Source organism: Xenopus laevis, chromosome 3L (genome assembly GCF_017654675.1).
Source record: "Xenopus laevis strain J_2021 chromosome 3L, Xenopus_laevis_v10.1, whole genome shotgun sequence".
Classification (NCBI taxonomy): Eukaryota; Metazoa; Chordata; class Amphibia; order Anura; family Pipidae; genus Xenopus; species Xenopus laevis.
Genome location: NC_054375.1, coordinates 125429771 through 125454612, shown reverse-complemented (window position 1 = coordinate 125454612; position 24842 = coordinate 125429771). Strand labels below are relative to the sequence as shown.

At 39.0% G+C, this 24842-nt stretch overlaps 1 protein-coding gene across 1 annotated transcript in view; it reads left to right on the top strand.

Moving 5' to 3' along the window:
* adra1a.L (adrenoceptor alpha 1A L homeolog) overlaps positions 1 to 24842 on the top strand; it is a 62301-nt gene that overhangs the window by 8592 nt on the left and 28867 nt on the right. The window lies entirely within an intron of this gene.

Sequence of the window (24842 nt, the reverse complement as noted above, 5' to 3'; positions counted from 1 at the left end):
CTAAAGGATCTTTTAGGGAGGAGATGCTTGGGGGAGATCAACAGCGCCTAAAGGGTGACAGGTTGGACAATGTCATGCATTGGGACTCCAGCCTTCCTGCACTACCTGGGACCCATCATTCCCAACCCCTTTATTCAAGTGTCCATGTGTAAATTTATAATAAATATACAGGTATGGATACTGTTATCCAGAATGTTCAGGACTACTAGAAAATCATTTAAACATCAAGGGGGTTTTTCAAAAAGAAAAATTGGAGCAACAAAACGTCACAACAAAATCGAATATTGTACAGTTGAAAACTTCAACTTCATTGAATTTTCACTGCAAAAACTTTTTCAGACTATTGGATGAAAACCCAGACTTTATTGGCTTATCCAGCACAGGTCACAATGTCAGGAAACTGCCATTAATTTCTGCGTGACCCCGACAGGTTTGGAATGGCATCTTTTTCTGAGTCTGATTTTACGCAGCTTTGGGGTATAATAAATCTCCGCTTAAAAATCTTAACCAGATAACTTCAAGGTTTAATAAATGGGTCCCCCTAAATAAACCCAATATAGATTAGTTATATTATAGTTTGGATTAAGTACAAGCTAATGTTTTATTCTTACAGAGAAAAAGGAAATTGTTTGTAAAAATCTGCATTATTTGGATTAACGTAGTCATTTCATTTGTAAAAATCTGTATTATTTGGATAAATGGAGTCTATGGGAAACTGCTTTCTGGAAAACAGGTTTCTGGATAACGGATAACCATACCTGTATAATATTCTTGTCCTTCCAGTCTCCAAAGATTGGTGCTTCAGTACTGGTGTGTAGATTAACCCCAACCGTTCTGAAATAAAATATGAGATGTATGATATATAATAAGAATATTTTAATTTAAAGGAACAGTAACATCAACAAATGAAATAGTTTTAAAGTAATAAAATATAATGCAGTGTTGCCCTGCACTGGTAAAACTGGTGTGTTTGCTTCAGGAACACTACTATTGTTTATATAAATAAACTGCTGTGTAGCAATGGGGGCAGCCATTCAAAGGAAAAAAGGTTACACAGCAGATAAGCTCTGTAGAACATAATAGTGTTATCTGTCATTCACTATTAAGGTTGGTAACATGCTCAGATTCGGGGAGATTAGTCGCCCGGCGACAAATCTCTACTTCTTCAGGGCGATTAATCACCTCAAACTGCCTCCAGTTGGCTAGAATGACTTCATTTTCTGAAGTCGCCCGAAGTTTCCTCATGAGCCACCGTTGGGCAACTTCGGAAAACAAAGCGCTCTGAGTGCCATCCTGCCTGCGATTTTCATTCTAGCCAGCGGGAAGGCAAGGAAGGCAGTACGGGGAGATTAGTCACCGTGCGACTAATCTCCCCGAATTGCAGTGTGTGTCTCGGCCTTTAAATAACTCTGTGACAACAGTATTTTTGTTTGAAGGTCAGATATGATTGTTGAACAATTTATTCAACATTAACATGAGAGTTTTAACGCTCAACACAGTGATCAAGCACTTTCTGTAGCCACCTTCAGTGGTAATAAAAACGAAAAAAAAGACGAATGCCAACATTTCTCAACTCTGACTTGTTTTTGTACTTTCTATAGTAGAAGCCAAATGTTTCCTCTAAAGCATTGATAAATAATTCAATTAAGATGATTCGATTATAAAAGGCGTGTTGTGGCTGTGTATGCAGACTCTGTGTAATAGTATCTGAGGGGAAACATACCAATAGTCTTTGATTTACAGACCTTCAATTAAAAGAGCACGGAATTACTAGATGCCTAAAATCACTGAGATTTGTACCATATTTTCTCTAGCTCAGAGCGAATTCCGTTTTAGGACATAAAATAGGGCTTTTGCTCAATACAAAGTTCTCATGTTCTGGTGGAAATGAATAAAAAAATGATTTCCATTTGAAAATATACATTTTCTGTTTACTTTGACATTTTTTTGCTTTCAATAAGGATTAAGGGTATCTTAGTTTGGATCAAGTACAAGGTACTGTTTTATTACAGAGAAAACGGAAATCATTTTTAAAAATTTGGATTATGTGGTAAAAATGGAGTTTATGGGAGACGGCCTTTCCATGATTCGGAGGCATTCTGGATAGCGGGTTTCCAGATAATGGATGGATACTGTATGTATGTATATACATGTATAAGAAGTCCCATTTGCAGTGCCCACACACATTTCTGTGATACCGAGAGTTGCCTGTTCTGCAGTCTAATATATTGCAACTAGTGGATGGAGATTATGTGCAAACCTTGGGTCCATTTATATAACCCTCACCTTCCCTGCCTCTGTCTCTTTGGGTTTGAACTAGAAACAGATCGGTGAGTGTATGATATTATGTTAAACCAATGGCAGAAAACAGGGGATATCCAGACACTCAAGAAACTCCAAAAGGGCCACCAAAAAAGTATAAAAAAATATTTATTGTAGATTAATTTAAAAAAGATCAGTATCTCTCTGTTTTGAAGGGCCATGACTAGGTGCCCTAAGTGGCACAAAATGCGTAGGGCCAGTGGAGATACTAATCTTTTTAAAATTATTACAATGTTAATATATTATATATATTATAGTATTTTTATACTATTTTTTGGTGGCCCTTGTGGAGTTTCTTTAGTGCCTGGATGCCGTTTGTTTTCTGCCATTGGTTTATCTGCTCAATAAGCTGAGGTCTGGGTCTGGGGCCGGTGCACTTGGACCATCTTATCTACGTGGTGAGTGTTTTAGACATTAAGTCCTGTGCCTTTATATGTTGTTTTATAGTGTATGATATTATGTTGTCATTAATACATTTTCTATGGTTCTGAGAAAGCGGTAGGTGTCACCATATTTAATAGGAGCATCTGTAGAGTTACAGGGCAGTTTACAGGGCAACTGAAAGCCCTTCGAACTTTTTGCACCCTAAGGCCATGTGTTCCCCATTGCAGAGCCTTAATTCCACTTATTAGTATTCAGCACAATGACAAAGCCAGACCGTGCGATTCATTTACAAAGCCCATCTGGCTTTTCCATTTGCTTTGGGTAACCAACAGAAAATTACATTTTGCTTTGTATTGCAGGCTTCATTACAGAAATGTCACGGTTTATAGCAACAGATGATATTTCTGCAGGACAAAGAAAAGAACATCAGTCAACGTTTTAGGTAATTTATGAGTAATCCAAGCACCAAGAACTCCTACAAATTACAGAACTGGATTAGTAGCCATGTACTGGCACATTGCAGTTGGGCTGAACCAACAAGAATGTACAGTCTTCCTGCTAACCAACTAAAAAGATATTCTTGTTCATAGAAAGCAGGAAATATATTTAATTTTTCACTTCCCACTAATACATATGAACTCACTATCTATGCATTTCAGATAAATTAAACTAATATTACAATATTGGAAATAATTAAGGATCAATGCTAAGATTTTATTGCTCTTGAAGATAGTGAAGAATTAATACTATTGAGAATATAACGTTCTCTCAGTAGAATATTGACCTGTGTGTATTATGGTGTAATTAGAACATGTTTAGCACTTTCCAGAATCAATCTGACACCTTCTCTGCCCATCCATATCTCTAAACATTTATATTTTTTCAGTCTTGAAAGCCTAAATGTTGTGCTTATTGGACTTATTGGATATCTTGGTTCATTAGCAGCTGTGAGCCCCATTGCCCTGGTAGTTTCACCCCTGTGTATATCAAGACAAGGATACAGGCTGTAAGAAATGTGAAGAGACACAAATGTAGGGCATTTAAATGAATTTAAATGGGAAAGTAGTCAACAGGGATGTTGACAGAGATAAGTAGATTAAAATCTAGCCAGGTCTAATTTAAAGGGTGGTTCATCTTTAAGTTAACTTTTAGTATGTTGTACAATGGCCAACTTTTCAATTGGTTCAAATATTGGTTCAAATCAGTTCATGGTTGGTAGGGTAATTTGGACCCTAGCAAACAGATTGCTAAAATTGCAAACTGGAGAGCTGCTGAAAAAAAGCTAAATAACTCAGAAAACAAATAAAAAATGAAAACCAATTGCAAACTGTTGCAAATGTATGGAACATTAGGGAAGTCAGTCCTGTCCCATGGTCTTATTTAGCAGTGATTTTAGGGTATAGGGTGTATGATGTAGGAGGGTCTGTGAAATCACCAGGATCAGACTGAGAAAAAGCCCAGTGGGCCCCGGTTCTCATGGGCCTTTCCGGCCCAGACCCATTCCCTGCCCAAGCTTGTTGTTCCTGCCCCTGACCTCCCTCACCAATCGGGTCATGGCAAAATACAGAGCGGGGGGGGGGGGTAGATGCTGAAGCTGTGCCGTGAGGGAGCTTTGTGGCAGGGGTGGGAGGACAGCAGCCCTGGTACGTGTTGGCCCCCTAGTCCAACCCTGGACAACACTGAGCACTTGGCACTAGTGATGGCCAGATTTGTCCTGTTTCGCAAAAGAAATCACGAATTTCCAGCGTTGTAAATTCACTGGTGTCACAATATAAGCTGGCGACAATTTGACGCACATTAAAGTCAAAGGGCGTGCACTTAATTGCCGCCAGGTCGGAATTGACACTGTAAATTCCCAAATTGATTCGCCGCCAGCGAAATCTGGAAATTTGCCGCAAATTTGCACCTGCCGAATAAATTCGCCCATCACTACTTGCCATAAAACAGGCCATGCCAAATATCATGCAAACAACATGTGTGTCTGATCGCTGTATTGGGTTTGAGGCTTCTGTATATTACTGCCTCTGAGAATAGCTGAATTTTTTGCTGACATTTCCTACTGACTGAACTGACTTTGACCTGTCTGCTGACCTTACTTGTCTTCTCTGAATGAGAGAAGCCCATGTACAAATGACTGCAGTCCTGTCTGCAAGTTTTCATCTCCTGGCCTTCACTAAGTGGAACCTTGCTGTATGGTAGCTTAAAGAAGAACTAAAGCTTTACTAAAGAAGTAGCTAGAAATGTTGTACATTATGCTTTGAGTTTCTGTACCAGCCCAAGGCAACCACAGCCCTTTAGCAGTAAAGATATGTGTCTCCAAAGATGCCCCAGTAGCTCCTCATCTTCTTTTCTGCTGATTCACTGATTCTCTGTGATGCCGTCACTTACTGAGCTTAGGGACCCACTCACAATATACAGATATATAGAATATAAATGTTGTAATTTAAGGTTGATTAATAATTAATACAGATAATTACTACATGGCAGCACAGAAACCAGTGCAATTAGCATCAGAATTTAATAATCAGCCCTTTAGCATCAGCTTATATTACAGACCAACCTCATTTTCTGCTGGATAATTAGTGACGACCCCTAAGTTTAGCTTCTCAACAGCTGCTCAGAGCCCACTGAGCATGTGAGTGTCACAGACACTTTCCAAGATGGTGACCCCCTGTGACAAGTTTGAAGTCCTGGATCATTGCTGCTATTGACAAGCTGAAAGGTTGGTGCAATATACTCATACCTTCCAACATTTTGGAAAGAGGGTCAAAAAGATTTGCAATTCTTTTTCATCACGCCCATTTTGTGGCCACACCCCATAATAACCACGTTCATTTTACAAAGTTTGGCAGGTTATGACAGCTTGGACTCTTTTCTGTGGTTTTTCTGTGTTATTGCAGTTTTGCTAATGACAGGTAATTGCCCTTTAAGCTGCAAGTCACAGTTTTCCCAAAAGACCTGCTTATATTAAATTGTTACAATTGTTTCTTTGCTGATCTTAAATTGTTACAAATGTATCTAAATGCACCTGCCAAGTATTCTGGGCAAAAGCCAATTAGGTTTTAGAAACGTTGTATCTTTTTCTGGCTGTTGAGTGTGGGTGAGTTGAGCTGTCAAAAGTCAGGACTGTTGGGAGGTATGTATACTCAGTATAAATAATATTAAATAATAAAATTGATTTTTAGGGTTTACTTCGCCTTTAAAGAGAATCACCTGAAGGCATCTGAGAGCCCAAGAGATTAGTGGTGGCTGCTGAAGGCAGAGAAGCTCATCAAGAAAGAGGAATTAGATGCCTGTAGATTATTGTGCAAGATTTGTCCTGTCCCTACTCACACTACTTTCAATCACTGGATACATTAATATCAGCCCCCTTCCAAATTGCACTTAATTCATAGATCACCTAACTCTGGGGTCCCCAACCTTTTTTATCTGTGAGCCACATTTAAATGTAAAAAGAGTTGGGGAGCAACACAAACATGAAACTGTCCCTTGGGATGCCAAATAAGGGCTGTGATTGGCTATTTGTGGACTGGCAGCCTACAGGAGGCTCTATTTGACACTTTACTTAGTTTCTATGCAATTAAAACTTGCTTTCATGCTTGGAATTCAAAAATAAGCCCCTGCTTTGAGGACCCTGAGAGCAACATCTAAGGGGTTGGAGAGCAACATGTTGCTCATGGGCTACTGGTTGGGGATCACTGGCCCTAACTTAAAGAGCACCCTCATGGCACAACAAAGGTTTAGTAGTAACAACATGCACTGGATGTTCTAGACACGTCTTTAGGCTGCTACACAATGACTTGAAGGCAAAACACTTATAGAGATCAAGTCTTATATCCTGCGTGTAACAAAAAAGAAAAACAGTAGAACCAACACACGGCTGAATTCCAATTACATTTTCATTTCGGCTATTTGAACTCTGGCTGAATTTGTTGACAGTGTCACGCCGCATGCTTTTTCTGCCCTTCTTGACTTCCCAGAATCCCACTGACAAGGCAACAAAAGCTCTGCCATACAGTGTGCCCGGGTTGCTAATATCTGCTTTATAAACAGGTAACGTTGTTTGCATCATTACCTGTAATTAACTCCTCCATTGAAGCGGAAATGTACATTCTAGCGGATAATATAAAATAAAAACACAAATGCATTGCATAAGCATTACGTTCACTTTTGTATGAAGTAACCCTGGCACTTAACGGAATTTAATTGGAATTCTGTCAGCCTGATTTAAACCTCTGTCTTGTTTTATAAACTCGACCTCTCGTTGTAACCTCTGGATGCCACTGGTCCCAGTGCTGAAAATCAACATAGGCTGAAGTTCTGATATAAACTGCAGCCTGTCCAAGCCTCACATTACCCACCATATACTCACAGTGCAGCCTTCAATAATCTCCCTTACACTGTATTCAATTCCATCATAATCCTGCATATCTGGAAATTTCTAGACACTATGGGGAAAATTCACTAAAGCGCGAAGTGGCTAACGCTAGCGCAAATTAACCAGCGTGACATAATTTCGTTACTTCGCCAATTTACTAGCGTGCGCTGGTGTGAATTCGCTAGCGAAGTGGAGCTACTCTAGCGCTACTTCGCACCCTTACGCCAGGCGAAGTTGCGCTATGGCGAAGGGACGTAACTACGCTAATTTACTAACTTGCACATTTTACTGAACGTTAACTCTTGCGCCAGACTTGCCTTCGCCACCTGAGACCAGGCGAAGTGCAATAGAGTAGATAGGGATTGGTTCAAAAAAAGTTGAAATTTTTTCTAAGTCCCAAAAAACGCTGGCGTCTTTTCCTTTGATAAGGGTGATAGGCTAAAAAAGATCATAAATTTTTTTGGGGGTACCCTCCTTCCCCCCTACATTTCCTAACATATGGCACATGAACTATACACTGGGCACATATGTAGGGCAATATAACAAGTCTATTTTATTTTATGAAGCTCTCAGGCTTGTGTAGTGTAATGTATTTGCTGCTACATATACGTCCATTGTACTTTAACTTGGCGCCGTATGCAAATTAGGCATCGCTAGCGTAACTTCGCTTTGCTTGATGAATTAACGCAAGCGCAACTTCGCAACTGTTCGCCTCCCTGAGCGCAACTTCGGATTTTAGTGAATTAGCTGCTGCCTGGCGAAACTTCGCCTGGCGAAATGCGGCGAAGCCGTCGCTAGCGCATTTTCGCTGCTTAGTGAATTTGCCCCTAAAGGGTTATTTACTAAACTCCAAATGCAAAAATTAGTGATTTTTTTAATTTTTTTTTATAAAATCGGAATTTATTAAACCCCGATGATGGAAAAGTCTGAATTAGAAAATCTTAGACCTGTCGAGGTTGCATATAAGTCAATGGAGAAGTCCCATTGATTTTTTGATGTGCGCTGGGTTTTGTACAATACCCCGAAGTTTTTGGATTTTTCGGCACAAAGCATAAGAAATCTGAGTTTTCGTGTGAAAAATCCGAATAGTATCAAAGTTTTCCGATGAAAAATCCAAAAAAATCATGAAAATTGCAAATTTTCATGAAAATTTAATAATTAAGCGTAAAAACCCAAGCGGATTTGATCGGAGTTTGCAGCAGAAAATTGGACTTTTATAAATAACCCCATAAATATACTATTTCTGCATTTTCTAGACAATACAGGTATAGGATCCCTTATCCAGAAACCCGATATCCAGAAAGCTCCAAATTCCCATAGACTCCATTTTATCCAAATAATCCAAATTTTTAAAAATGATTTCCTTTTTCTCTGTAATAATAAAACAGTAGTGTGTACTTGATCCCAACTAAGATATAATTAATCCTTATTGGAAGCAAAACCAGCCTATTGGGTTTATTTAATGTTTAAATGAATTTCTAGTAGACTTAAAGTATGAAGACCCAAATTACGGAAAGATCTGTTGTCCGGAAAATCCCAGGTCCCGAGCATTCTGGATAACAGTTCCCATACCTGTATATATATATATATATATATATATATATATATATATATATATATATATATATATATATATATATTTTTTTTTTTTTTTTTTTTTTTTATTTACCAGTAGGTCTTTCCAGCTGACGCAAGGTCATCCATTCTGATTGAAGAAAGGAGGTTCCCCTAAATATTCAGCAGCAAACTACCGTTTTAAAACAGGACATCTCTGCATGACCTGGACACAATATTCAAACACTCTCTTATTCAACACCGATAATTCTAGGCTGTAAAGTAGTCAATCAGTAAAGCAGAATAAGAGATTAAAGGCTAATATATCAGGGCAAAAGGTGAGATGGATATCCAGCAGCACTATATTTCATGGCATGGCTGCTTTAATGTCACTCTTATCAACGTGTTTGGCTTCCATTTATTAGACAGCGTTAGACAGGGTAAAGTAATTGATTTTTCTCGAATGACAGTAGAATTAAATCTATTCCCTAATGAAATTGGTAATTGCTGTGTCTGTTATTTTTGACTAATAAAGGGCTTTTGATATTTTTTTTTTCTAAATGCCATGTCTGAAATTGGAAAAGCCTAGAATTTTAAATACCCAGAGAGGAATTTAATAACATCTAAATTGCATTTGCTGATCAAACTTCATAACCAAACTGTCATCTAAGAAATCAGAATCTGCTTCTCATTCATTATTGTAATCCCTCTCGTTCCCACGTTATTATGGAGAATTCTGTAAATTGGGAGATTTGGGGGGCCTGAAGGCTTTCCTGGTTATGGGCATGTGTAGATTTGTAGTGGTGCTTTCAAATCCATTCATGGTCAAGCGGTAGATGTCCGACCTGTAAAAACATAACAAAATATATGTGGGACTAACCATGAGAATGCAATAGTACTATTGGGTTTATTTAGAACCACAACTGAAGTGTACCATGTGCAAGTGCAATATCGGATGCAATGTTCCATGTTTTTTACCCTAATGCAACATTTTTCCTCTTAATTGTTGCTGCGAGATGTGCTGAAAACTTTTGGCATTTCCACTGATGTTGGCCATTGTGTTACCACCAAATTCGAGATAATGGTAACTTCAGGGTTCGCAATCATCAATAGGTGCACTTTCTTGCAATTCACAACAGGAGATGGGGAGGAAGCAGGCTTCCCCCCTACATTTCCTAGCATATGGCACATAAACTATACACTGGGCTCATGTGTATAACAACTCTATTTTCTTTTATTAAGCTTCCCTGGGCTTGTGTAGTGTAATGTATTTGCTGCAACATATACGTCCATTTAACTTCCCACCGTATGCAAATTAGCCAATGGTAGCGCAACTTCGCTTTGCTTGGCGCAGTAACGCTAGCGCAACTTCATCAGCGTTCGGCGCCCTGGACGCAACTTCAGATTTTATATAATCAGCGTTGTCCTGGCGAATCTACACCTGGCGAAGTGTTGCGATGTGAGCGAAGCCATCGCTGGCGAATTTTCGGAGGTTAGTAAATTTGCCCCCAATTTCTAAAGAACTTTCTATTTGGTTTTCTTAGTTTCCCATGTGAGTTATGAGGTTCTGTCTATTTGTTTTCAGTCAATGTCTATACGATTAGGGGCTCTTTAAGTTTCTTCCTTTATTGTCTGACTTATGGCTGACCTGCTATCTTTTTGAATAATGTAGAGAGTGATATTCTGAGACAATTTGCAATTGGTTTTCGTTTTTTATTATTTGTGGGTTTTAAGTTATTTAGCTTTTTATTCATCAGCTCTCCAGTTTGCAAATTCAGCAAACTGGTTGTTAGGGTCCAAATAACCCTAGAAATAATGCATTGATTTGAATAAGAGACTGGAATATGAACAGAAGAGGCCTGAATAAAACAATGAGTAATAAAAAGTACTACTAACATCAAGGGGGGGTGTTTATTAAAACTTAAATGTATCTCCTTGAAGGCAAAAACACACCTGCCATTGACTTTTACATGATTTCGACAGGTTTTAGCTGGAATATTTTCGGATTTGGATTTTGGAGAAAAATGTAAGGCTTAATAAATAGGCCCCTTAATGTGGTGCCCCCCTTACAAGCTAAAAAGAATTGGGGCCCCAAAAAAATATTTTTTAAAAAAAAGCATTCGCGCCAGGGCCCCGATTACAAGTTACAAAAAATTGGGGCACCAAAAAAATATTTTGAATAAAAAAACATTGGTGCCAGGGCCCCCCTTACAAGTTAAAAAAATTGGGGCCCCCAAAAAAATTTTTCTTTAAAAAAACATTGGTGCCAGGGCCACCCTTACAAGTTAAAAAAAATTGGGGCCCCAAAATTTTTTTATTTCGCAGCGCTGTGTAGATATATATATATATATATATATATACACACACACATTATAGGCATCACATTGTATTAAAATAGTTACAGTGCCTTGAGAAGCTGTATTTGTAATTATTTTTAACTTACCCTGAAACATGATACAAACCATAGGGTTACATTCGTTCAAGATTTCAGCACATTTTGTACCCTTCATATTATATGGAAGTCCTTACAGGATTGACATTAATGGCCTTTTTGTGGCTTGTCTAATGTCTTCACTACACGGAGAGTTGGTCTCATGCAAACATGAAAAAAGTCTTAATTAAAATGACAGGACTTCAAAAAGGAAGAAAAGCCCTTTATCTAATAGTTAGATTTGGCTGCCAGTTTAACCTGGATAGTAATAATAATAATAATGTGGAGTCTTTAAGCTACAGCACATGTGGTCAATAAAAAAAGGTTTGTGAAGTTAAAAGAAGAGATATCATTCATCTGAGCTGTGGGGGTGTATGACATAAGCCAACAGGAATCCCACCATTTAATTAGCGAGCTGCAAGCCATAAAGCATCAGCATAAACCCTTTCAGTGACCATTGTGAATCATTTTCCCCACTAGAGTTTCAAGTAAGTGGTAGGGGTGGTACTGGGAGCTCCAATGCGGCTAGCCTTCTACTGATGAAGTGGGAAACTTCAAAGCAATGTGAACGATTGGTGAGCCAGATACTTCCAAGCCCACAAGGTAGACAGCAGTGTTTTACACCATCCCATGAAGGGCAACAGGGCAATGGCAACCCAAATCAAAGGTACTTGTATGCTTTAGTGTCCATTACCCATTAAGAAACATTTGGTTGCTATTTGTAACATTACACTATAAAAATAATATATCTTTATGCAATGTGGGCTGGTTGGGTTTTTCTCTGGCTCTATGGAAAGCAGATGGAATTCGATCTTGAATATGAATTCCAGATATTGCTAAATATCCTGTCTGGCACAAGCCCATTATCCAGAAAGTTCCGACTTATAGAAAGGCTGTCTCCCATAGACTCCCATTTTATCCAAATAATCCAAATTTTTAAAATTGATACCTTTTTCTCTGTAATAATAAAACAGTACTTTGTACTTGATCCCAACTAAAATATAATGAATCCTTATTGAAAACAAAACGATCCTATTGGGTTTATTTAATATTGACATGATTTTCTAGTAGAATTACGGTATGAAGAGCCACATTATGTAAAAATACATTATCCGTAAGGCCTCCAATCCTGACCATTCTGAATAAAAGAACCCATATCTGTACTGAAGACATGGAAGGTAAAGTCACTAGCAGGCAGCCGTCCTTGTCTGTTTCTACAAATGGTACCATGGGGTACAAGTAATAGATGTATCTGTGCTAGGAAATTAAGACCCCAGACATATACTCTGTTTTTCTTTATATGGAACATCCAGCCTGTAAAAGGCTTGTCTGGTAGACTGATATTCCCATCTTTGCAGAAAGTATAATGCAATATTGCATCCTTTTACTTCTGCACCCATGCCTTTTGTACAATCCTCTCCATACTAAATTACCATAGGAGTTCCCTTTTTATAACTGTATGGACTATTGTTCTATATGCAGTTGAATTTGAAAGTTAGAATTTGTCACTAGAAACGTGAACATATAATAGATTGTTTCTTCTCAATGGAAAATGGATCTTTACAAAGGTGTATAGGTCCATGTCATTTGTTGATCATGTGTTGACCAATTGTTTTTATTACATATTCAGAAGGTCAGCAATTATAATAAAGTGAACAATTTGTGCTGTTACTTTTGGGCTTCTTCTTCTCTGTGTCCGGCCCTTCTGATGGATATGACCAGGTGTAGCACCCCCAAAGGGTAAGTTGAATGGCAAAGAAATTCCTTTACATGGGACTGCTGTATAATAATTCTCATAAATTCATTTTGAACTCACAGCACTAGGGCGGAGGTTGGTGAAGCCACCTTGATCCTCCAACTACCTTCTGAGAAGAATGATGTTGGAAATAATTCTGCTCAAGATAGAAAGTCATGTGCTTAACCTTGTGCTTGACTTGGCTAGAGTCGTATGCAGCTGCACAAACACCATTTTCATCTTGTATTGGTAACATTTTCTCAAACTAATATCCTGCTGTCTTGTACAATTGTCATAAACAGGAGGTCATAATAAACAGAAGAGTGGAAATCCCATAAGGAGGGAGTAGCAGTGGATGTAAATATGGGGGTTATGCACATTTTCCCACTGCATTTTGGCCATACTTAGATTATTGTCTTTAGTTCTAGCCCATTTCACAGTTTCTTCTTCTTCAAAAAAAAAAAGCTATAATTTAATTTTTGTTTATTATGGAATGGCTAATTCAATGCAACTTTTCAACTGGACGTCATTTTTTTATTATGTATAGTTTTTCAATTATGCTCTGTAAGGCTACAAATGTATTGTAATTGCTACTTTTTATTACTCATCTTTCTATTCAGGCCTCTCCTTTATTCATATTCCAGTATCTTATTTAAATCAATGCATGGTTGTTAGGGTTGCTAAAGAGCCCTATTAGTCAGATTGCTGAAATTGCAAACTGGAGAGCTGCTGAATAAAAAGCTAAATAACTAAAAAAAATCACAAATAAAAAAATATGAAAATTGCACTTTTACAGAGACAATCAGGCCGGATTTGTGGAAAGGCCACCTAGGCCCAGGCCTAGGGTGGCAGGATTTTAGGGGGCGGCATGCGGCCCAACCACACCCACATTGGTTCAAAAACACTGGGGATGTGCTGGAGATACAATTATTTTTTAGATTTCCCGTGCGCCAATCCCCATTGCTCCAGTCCAGATGATGAAAATTTGCACAAATAAAGGGGAGGGGACAGGGGCAACAAAGAGCAGTGGGCCTAGGGGCGTCCACTCTGTAAATCTGGTTCTGGACACAATTCACTTTTGTTGGCTGTTTTACCCACAATATAGCATTTTTCTCAAGTTCTAGCATAAAAGCGGTCATGTGCTAATTTGTGTCCTGCATTTTGCCCTGTGAGCTTCTTCCAACATGTGTAAGGATGAGTTCTGGTGATTTTGTGGGCCAGATTATCAAATAACAGTGGTTATTAAATGTCTTTAGCGTTTGAAATGAGTAAAGATTAGGACAGATATAGGAAAATATCATTGTATCACTCATTCAGTCATCATTTAAAGAATATACATCCCCACCTGACCATTCAGTGTATCTAGGAGCAGTGTCGGACTGGAAAATACCCGGTGGGCCCTGACCCTTAATGGGCCCCCGCCGGGCCAGACACCTCTCCAGATATCTGTAAAAAAGTTATCTTCCCGCAGCGCCATCAGCGCAGCGCGTTCTGCGCTTGCACCAGGCACCTAGGCGCCCTTCACGCTGGTGCGCCGAGCGGCTCCTTTGTGTGCGCGCACTCGGCGTGTCACAGTAGGGGCAGGGGGGTCGGAAGGGGCCCTGGACAGTTGTCCCCCAGTCCGACCCTGTCTAGGAGAGCAATTGGCCATTCTCTTAATTAATAATGCATTAACAACCATTGTAAATTGCTGAACATAGTATTTGTCAAGGTCTGTATGGCTCTAAGCGGGGTTAAGTTGTGGCCAGGGAGTAATGACAACAGAACAAGTACAAAATGAGGTATCTGAAGGGCTTTGAGAGTCTCTTCAAATTCAGGCAGAGGTTAAGGCTGTCAGCAAAATAGGATAGCATGAACAGGTAGACAGAAAAGGCAATTAGAGTGCTCCCAGGAACTTAAGTCCTATAATCGGGCATTGAACACTGGTCCTCTGGCGTTTTGTTGCTGGGAAACCATGCGGTGCCTATCTTGGAATCCGCTCAGGGAGAGACGAATGCGCCTGTGGTGTTTGTTACAATATCCTCCTATATGTTTCTGTAAATTACTGCCCTTCAGGCTGAGCCTGCCCCGTCAATTCTAGCCCCACCCACAGGTGGCTGCCGCTAGCTCCACAATTTGGGACCGTTGCATTAGAAATGTGCTGGAGTCGATGTCCTGCTGCATGATGAAATTTGCAACAATCAAACACGTTTTTCCCTGAGACCGCTCCACCAATTTCCCCAATAAATAGCAGCTGTTTGAAAAATGTTGCCTCTTAGCTGCTGGCAAGTTATGATGCCAATGAACACAACAAATGCCCACACCTCACTGAGTACTTGGAGCCATCCTCTATCCTCTATGTTCTATACAAGACATTAGAGGGAACATCAGGCACTGTATTTGTTTAATTAACTCAAATAACTTTTCTGTCTACAGTTGTTAACGTAAATGGCACCCAGAAAAAAAGAGATCAGATACAGTGATTTCTGTACCCTACCTAGAAAACAACAAAATCAGTTCTTCACAGATAATAGGATTTTCAACTTCTGACTCAGTAGTCCACTGTGCAGTTTTTCTGTTTAATTACACCATGAATTGTGAAGAAGCCAAACCAGTTTCCACGACTGGCCAACATCTCTGACATTAAACTACAATTAGCATGCTAGCTAGAGACACTTACAACTTGTCCTTTCTGCCTAGTTTTATGCACCAAACTGTTATGTGGAAGAGTATCCAAAGCTTCGCCCTCATTTGAATAGATCAGCACACAAAAAAGTCCTTTTCTGGTTCAGAATATTACTGTTCTTTGATGAAAGCCCAAGTAATATGGTGTGATGTCATGGGTGTAACTAGCCAAACAAGGTTAGAGATGAAAAAAATCACAAAGCTCAATTGAGCTCCTTAAAAAGGTTCTCCACCCTGAAACAGCTTTTGCATAGTGAATAAAAATGCAATTCTAAGCAACTTTCCAATAAAAAGTATTTAAGAACTTACTACACCTTTAACTTTATTTATAAGTGTCATTTCGATGTCAGCATCTGTCTGTGGTTGTATAGATTCTCTGTGTTCCTGGCTCCGACTCCTGAAATAATGTTGCAAACGAACGAATTAAAAGGAGAACCGACTCCTGTTACTTTGTTTCAAGGGTCAGACCAAAAGAATCAGATTCTGCTTTCGGCTGTAGTCGCATTTACAAATGACTTTGAAATAAAAGAAAATTCTATATTGAAAAACGCTTAGAAGTACATTCAACTTCATTAGGCAGAAAGCAAATTTTGGGAGGAGGGCCCCTTAAGCGTAAGGCCAGACGAGGAGATTTGGGGAGGTTTTGTCACCTGGAGACTCACTGAGGCAACTTTGGGCGACTATTGAAAATGCATCGCCGCGTGTGCATTAGCGCAGGCGACTTTGTGATGTAGCCTATGGGGAAAAACCGCTGAGACAATTCAGGGAGATAGTCGCGCAAAAGACTTGCCGATTAGTCGCCAGGCGACAAAACCTCTCCTCGTCTGGCCTTACCCTTAAAGGCACTGAAACATTATATGGTCCGGTCAAGGTTGCACTCCGTGTGCCATTGCCCTTGTGCAGCTTTTGAATTCTTTTCTTTAAAATTTTGATGAGTGACTGTATTTCGGATAAGCTGATCTCACCAGCCAAGAGGTGATAAGAATTACAATAGACTCATTCCAAGGACCTTAGGACAATGGAATTTTACATGGACGTAGATTAAATTATTCCATCTTTATACTATAATTTAACCCTGTGTGTTACACGCAGTTTGGCATAGTACAAATTGAAACCTGGAATCACGGAAATTCTTGGATTTCTGGTATCTTCATGTCAACTCTGAAGGGTCTTTGTTATCTGGCACTGGCACATAAAGGATTAAGTCAAAAGGAGGTCGTAAGTGAAGCCATGGGGCTGATTATCCAGAATGGTCGAGACCTGGACTTTCCAGTTAAGGGGTCTTTCCTTAATTTGGATCTCCATACCTTAAGTCTACCAAATATTAAATAAACCCCATAAAAACCCAATAAAAATTTTTCCTCCAAAAGGATGAATTCTATCTCAACTGGGATCAAGTCCTAGGTACTGTTAAATTATTACAGAGAAAAAGAGAATCATTTTTAAAAATGTGAATTATTTGATTATGATTTTCCTGTAATTAGTATATGAAAATGAGACTTACTGTGCACTTACTGTACACATTGACTTACTGATCTGGGAAGTACATGGGAGTAGCACAGGTATGGGTTCAGTTATCCAGAATGCTCGGGAATCTGGGGTTTTCCAGATAAGGGAGCGTTGCTTAATTTGGATCTCCATACCTTAAGTCTGCTTAACATTAATTCAATATTAAATAAACACAATAGGATTGTTTTGCATTTAATATGGATGAATTGTATCTTAGTTTAGATCAAGTTCAAGGTACTGTATTATTAATACACAGAAAAAAGAATTTATTTTTAAAACTTTGAGTAATTTGATTACAATGGAGTCTATTGGAGAAGTCCTTCCCATAATTCGGAGCTTTCTTGATAACGAGTTTCCGGAATACTTGTAGTACTCCTTGTTATACAAGTGCAAGGGCCTATAAGACACAAGGTATATAGCACCAGAGTAATGGATATTATGCGTTGTAACACATTACAGTTTGGAAACCATAATATTAAATCCATCTCTTCCCTGTGCAAGTATTCTGCTGTTAAAATGATGTTCTTCAACCAACGTTCTTGATAGCAACCCTGGAGTTTCCATTGTATCTCTCACAATGAGTAGAGACCGCATTTATACTACCAGAGCCACAAAGTAGATCAGAGAAATTAGGAGGCTCATGCCTTCCCTTATTAAGATGATAAATGAGAAAGTGATGGGCTATTGCTCCACATACCTGCCTATAGGAGTGTAGGGGAGCCAAGTAAACTCCCAATTAATGAGCAATTTCAATATATTTTGGTAGAATAGATATCTTTGTAGAAAAGATCAATGTACCCAATGTCGGACTGGGCCGGCGGGGCACTGGGAAAAAACCTGGATCACTTCCACCTGAAACTCCCTGACCCTGACCTCTTCCTGCCTCCACCAATAGAATAAAAGCAGGTATGCGCTGATCAGGGGCGGGGGGGAGAAGATGGACAGAGAAGGTTTGTGACTGACAAGGGGGGCCTTGAAGTTGGTGGGGGTTGGGGGTCAGGGGCCCGGATGTAGGAGCCCCAGTAGGCTTGGATGCCCCCATTCCAACACTAAACATACCAATGTTTTGGTGCCCTAAATTGAATTTGCTGTGGGTCCTGGTGAATTCTAGTTACATCAATGCTGCCCCCTGCCTCATTCTATCACAAAGAAAGCAGCAAATACATATTAGGAATCCATGGTGATGGCAAAACTGTCTTCTCTTTGGCTCTGATATGTGACCTGGAAGTGATAGAACATTAACGGGGTAATGTAATAAAAGTCAGTAACGGAAAAACTATTCGCAATGCGAAAAGTTATGCCTTTGCACAAACAAATTTTGCTTTTCTAGCTTTTGCGAACCTCTTTTTTGAAACTGTTTAGCGACCACTTCCGACAGTGGAAGACCGTTTTTTTTAATTTTAGAGTATGCGCCAATGCGCAGTCAATGTAATAAAACTTCTTACCGAAAAAGTCGTTATGTTTGCTCCAAAAGATTACGACATCTTCAAGCGCATCTTAAGAGTGCGCAATTAAAATTCACAATGTGCAATTAAAATTCGCACTGCAGTAACAGTTTAAGGAACAATATTAAATTGTGAGATGTGGATTTTTATTCTTATTGGTGCGAATTGTTTTTCTCTTTGCGACTTTAATTACATTCCCCCCTAAATGTTTAAAAGAAGAAAAACAACTTTGGAAAGAAGTTTACTGTAGGGCAGAGTTATGCCTAAACCTAAGGGGAATTATTCACCTCAGTTCACCCCTAAAGCAGAAGACAAATTGGCCGAGTTGAATTTTTACCCTTCAGTAGACCGAGCCCTGTTTGTTGAGCTGTGCATTCCTTCCCAACATTTTGGAGCTTTTTATTATTTAACAAGTTTTGTATTTCCCAAGTGACAAAAAAAGAGGATTTGGAGAATATAAAGTGAGGCAAAAAAAAACAACCTACGAGTGTTAAATAAACATGGCAGAGGCTTGTTGGAGTCGTCAGGTGAAATGAAGCCTGAGAGGCTGAGATTGATTTCTGTGACCCTGGCTGTGTAAGCCCAACTTCTCTAAAGAACAAGTAGCCTTCTGCATCCTAATCTCTTCTGACAGTCTACTCTGCGTGTGTCTTGTTTCATGCTCCCTTTGGTTAGCTGGGAAGCCCCTAGCAAATAACAGAGGGAATCCGCAGCAGATTTTCCCTAAAAGCTTAACTAAACATATTCCATTGAGTCTTGGCAACTTTTGCACCAGCGGTTGCTCTCCCAGGCAGAGAGTAATGAATGACCACACTGTAATGTGTTTTTGTTTATTGTTTTTCTGATTTGGCTTTTATATGGACAATGTTGTGCTTCTTTGCAAAGAACAGGTTTCATGTTCCAATGGTACATTATGGGCAGGTTGGGGAGTGGCGTAGAGAAAGAGCCCTTGTTAAGTTGTGGAACAGTGTTCAGAAATTAAACACTTTCAGAAAAATGTAACTACAGATGAAAGAAAAAAGATTTTTATTTGGAGAAACTCCCACATGCCTGAGCAGTGCTGGGAAATCTAAGTCAGTATTCTTCCATTTGGTTACACTAGAGTCTTTGGACAAGAATAAACACATTGCTCGGACCTCCCACATCACAGGACTTTCCTTTTGTCAATAATTTACAGGGGTAGTTCACCTTTAAAATAAACTTTTCATATGGTGCGGACAGTGATATTCTGAGCAAATTTGCAGTTGGTGGTCATGTTTTATTTGTTGTGGCTTTTGAATCATTTAGCCTGTTGTTTAACAGCTCTCCAGTTTACAGTTTCGGCAGCTGGTTGCTAGCATGATGCAGACAGTGATATTCTGCGCCAATTTGCAGTTGGTCTTCATTTTTCATTTGTCGCGGATTTTGTAATAATTTAGTTTGGGGTTTCAGCAGCTGGTTGTTAGGGTCCAACTAATTGGGATCCCTAGCAATCAGGCAATTGTTTGAATGAGAGAATGGGTGATGAATATTACAGCCTGAACAGAAAGACAAATAATAAAAAGTAACAAAAGAAAGATAAATAATAAAAAGTAGCAAAGAAAGATAAGTAATAAAAAGTAACAAAGCCTCATAGAGCAAACGTTTTTGGGCATCCGGAGTCAGCAACCCCCATTTGAAAGCTGGAAAGAAGCAAGTAATCAAAAAACTATAAAAAAATAACATATAGGGGCAGATTTATCAAGGGTCGAATCTCGAAGTTAAAAATACTTTGAAATTCGACCATCGAATCAAAATACTTTGAATTCGAACTTTTTTTCATCGAATTTGGCTATCCTGCGATTAAATCGTTCGGATTGAACGATTTTTTCGTAAGATGGAACGATTTTTACCTCGACTTCAAAAACTTTCAAATTGTTTTACTTCGAAAAATTCTTTCGAATTCACTTTGACCCTTGATAAATCTGATATTCTGTGCCAATTTGCAGTCTTCATTTTTTTTGTCGGTCTTCATTTTTTATTTGTTGTGCATTTTTTTTAGCAGCTGTCCAGTTTGGTGTTTCAGAAGCTGGTTGCTAGGGTCCAATTAATTAGGATTCCTAGCAACCAGGCAATGATTTGAATGAGAGAATGAATGATGAATATTACAACCTGAACAGAAAGATAAATAAATGAAAAGTAGCTGTATAAATAAAATTGTAGCCTCAAGGAGCAATATTTTTTTGGCTGCTGGAGTCATTAATCCCCATTTGAAAGTTGGAAAACTATTTAAGAAAATGGAGACCAATTGAAAAGTTGCTAACATACTAACAGTTCACCTAAAGATGAGCCGGCACCTGAATAGAAAGATAAATAATGAAAAGTAACAATATAAATCAAATTGTAGCTTTAGGGAGCAATATTTTTTGGCTGGCCGAGTCAGTGACCCCCATTTAAAAGTTGAAACGAGGCGGAATCATTCGAAAAATATTTTTAAAAAATGAAGACCAATCGAAAAGTTGCTAACATGCTAACAGTTCACCTAAAGGTGAACCACTCCTTTAACTTTTTCCAACTGGGTCTTGTCATCTGGCATTAAAGCTGGTGGTGCTGTCATTCGAGCTTTGTTATGAGCTGTGTAAAAACTAGGGATGTAGCGAACTGCCGTTTTGGTGTTTGCGAACGCCGTTCGCGAACACCGGCAAAAATGCGAACAGTTCGCGAATAGTTCGCGAACTTCGAACACCCGCAAAATCGTTCGATTCGAACGATCGAAGGATTTTAATCGTTCGATCGAAGGATTTTCGTTCGAATCAAAAGATCGAAGCCATTCGATCGAATGCTTTTCATTCGATCGAATGCTTACAATCGTTCGAACGAATGGAAATCGTTCGAAGGAATCGAATGGTCGAATGGTCGAACGATTTTTATTCGAATCGAACGCGAACTCAAATTGGCGAACGTCGCGCGACGTTCGCGAACATTCGGCGGACGCGAACAGTCGAAGTTCGCGCGAACTAGTTCGCCGGCGAACAGTTCGCTACATCCCTAGTAAAAACTACTAATATCTTGAAAACTAGGGGAAAAAATGACCAGAAATTGAAAAAGTGCTCAAAAGAACAAAGTCATTTTACATTCATTTAATTTAATGGTTTATTTTTCTCTCTTCAGTGCATTGCTAGGGAAAATAAACTCAGCTCAGAAACCAACTTCAACAAATTTGTGCAGGGAACAGGAGCCCCTGTTATGTTATTGTGTCACCTTAAGGGTCAGAGCAGTTGGCAGCACTGCAGCGTATTATGGCTGTTCCAGTGTTTATCTGAATGATGTGGAAGGCTGGTCATAAGGCACATCAAGATAGATTGACAGATATATATTGGCTCATTATTTTTTGTTAAACGGTAATGACAGAATTGACCCATTGATCTGCTCTGATAAATGTGTCAGAGTCTTTAAAATGCTTTCTGGACCCTCAGGAACATTTTCCTGACTGTAGCGAAACCCTGGTTACTGCTAATATCTAACAACTACTAAAAATAGCAAATGAATGTAAATTGTAAAAGCGCTCATTAAATCTTCTGTTTTTGTTGAAATCCCCTTTAAGAGGTCATTATAATCAAATACTGTATATCTGAAGGCCATATTATTCTTCGCAATTAATGCCCCTTTCTGACTCATTATTCTGAACTGATGATAAAAGAGGAGGATGTCACAACACACTAGAAAGATGAAGTGAAATGAGATGAGATGCTGCCATTGCATGCGTTGGGGGTCTGGGCAACCGAGGGCTACAAAAAACATACAGAATAAAGCTGGGATGTGAGATCATCTTTTTAATCACCTTGTTGATGGGCTATAAATTCATTTATTTTTCAATGTAAGAAAAACTAGGTTCTGTTAGATTTTAGAAGAGAGGTGAATGCCACACTAATTACTATTTACTAAAGCAGAATTGTTAAACATGGTAGTGATGACTTTGTGTCTGATTGCTCTTTATTCTTTCTAGCCGGGATCTGTAGGCAACTGTTAATCATTATTATTATTATTATAATTGTTAATCTGTAGGCAACTGTTAGTAGTATTTAGATAGCACCACAATACAATTGTAAACAATACACATTCCTGTATATATAAATCCTCAAAGCACTGCCATGTGACCAGTAAGTAGAGGTGTATTTATCGCCTCATTATTGCAGTGGTGTGGTATAAGCCTTTATAATACACAAAAGCCATGAATATCTTGTAAATGATATCCTTATAAATGGTGAGTTCTGATGTCATCAGTTATAAACGGTGAGTTCTGATGTCATTTCTGTCACATGACTCACTGAAATTTTTTGTATTATTATAAATAAATAAAGTAACCCCAGTTGCAAAATATGAAGATATTAGAAGTTACCGAGGAGTTCCATAACCTATATGGTCTTAAAACTCCTTGGTTACTTATAATATCCTTATAATTTACAAGAGGGGGTACTTTATTCAATATGTATTTTCAAGAGGGGGTACTTTATTTACTATATCATGATCATTTATTAAGTCATTTACATTTACTGATGATGTTAATTCTGGGAAAAAAACCCAGTTCCCAAGCATTTCAATAACAGGTCACATAGAGGCATGTTTTCATTTAGGGTCCTCTAGCCTTTTGTTTCCTTGACACTGAGCACTTAATCTGTCTTGTAATTATATTTTATATTGATGTGAATTGTATTTCTAAGAATGCACTTATTGTTACTTTTTATTTCAATGACCCCTCGTTTGTTACTCAAGGAGCTCTATACAAATAAAAATATACATACATACATAGTTGTATTATATCTGAACCTGTCAGTCAAGTATATTATAAATATTTATTCACTAACATTTCCCTTATACGTTATAAAGAACTTGGGCATGTGGACACATGCAGATTATCATTTACATTGCTTCCCAGTGTTGAACGGGAGCACTGGGGGCCCATTGAGGATGCAACACCAAGGTTCCTCCTTGCAGCCATTGGTGGCCCCCTTCCGATTACCACTACAGCCGTGCACCCCCCGCGTGCACACGCATGTGTTCAAACCATTGTGCTGCATCTTAGCACATGTCAATTATCTCCTTTACTTAAGGGGCAGGCGATTGGAGGAGTGGGACTGGGCCGGCAGGGGCCCATGAGGGCTGGGGCACACCAAGATTTGGGCAAGGTACAGGAGCCCCTATTATGTCATTGTTGCTGTCACCAGAAGAGTCAGAGCAGTTGCTAGCACTGCATAAGTATTATGCATGAGTATTATGGCTGCTTCAGTGTTTATCTGAATGATGTGGACCCCCCCCCCACAAAGGTAAAAAAAAACATTGGTGGTCAGGGCTACCCCCTACAAGTTTAAAAAGAAAAAAAAAACATTGGTGGTCAGGGCTACCCCCTACAAGTTTAAAAAGAAAAAAAAAACATTGGTGGCTAGGGTCCACCAAGTTAAAAAAACATGGGTGACCAGGGTCCCCTCATAAAAGTAAAAAAAATTGATGGTCAAAGCCTGCCGTAAGTTTAAAAAAATTGAATGACAGCCCCCCCCAAGTTTAAAAAAACACTGGTGGCCTTCGGCAGCTTCCCAGGCACCCCTTAATATGAATGACCCACTTTGCATTAAATAGATTAGCCCATAGGGCATGTGACTGAATGGGCAGATTGCCAGCCCAGGCCTGTTTACAGGTAGTAGTACCCAGGTCAGAACTGAACTTGGTAACACTGAATGCTGAATGACTGTATGTTGTCTGCCCGACACTGAGCCTTTTACACTGAAGCTTGCCCACCTTTTGCCTCATATTTATTGGAAGATCATTATCAGTATATATCAGGACATAGCTGCTCTGCACTAGTGGGAAAGAGGGCAGTTCCCTCAAAGCTTCACATGCATGACCAACCAGAGCAGAGACATTAAAAAAAGTGCCCACCTGCTTGTTACATGTTGAGGCTCCTAAATGTTAAAATAAATGCATGTTTTCTTATTTACTGTTTTATCGCAATTGTTTTAACAGCCTGCACAAATCTGTGTTCTGCCTTGTAAATCTATCTCCAACCACGGTAAAATTCTCTGTAGTATTTTTGCAGCATTTTAACTTTTAATGCAAAATACTGATCTCTTCTCTCTGTATATATATTACAGTATGTACTGGGTATCCAGCTGTTTTCTGAGAGATTAATAAAGCCAGTGCTTCATAAGATAAATTGAAGAACAGCATGATATTTATTGCATGAAATGGGGCATAGCTATTGTTTTCACTCTTCCCATCAGTTTTCTTACATGACAGGTTCATTGTTATCATTTGCTAGAAATTATGTACCGAAAATCAAAGATAAAGTTATGTACAGACATTCTTTATGCTCTGCTTCTGCCGTTGTTTTAGATGCATAAAGCAAGGTTTCATTCTGATGGTCTTGGAATGTTCCATTATCTCCTCATTGGATAACTTCAAATGCTT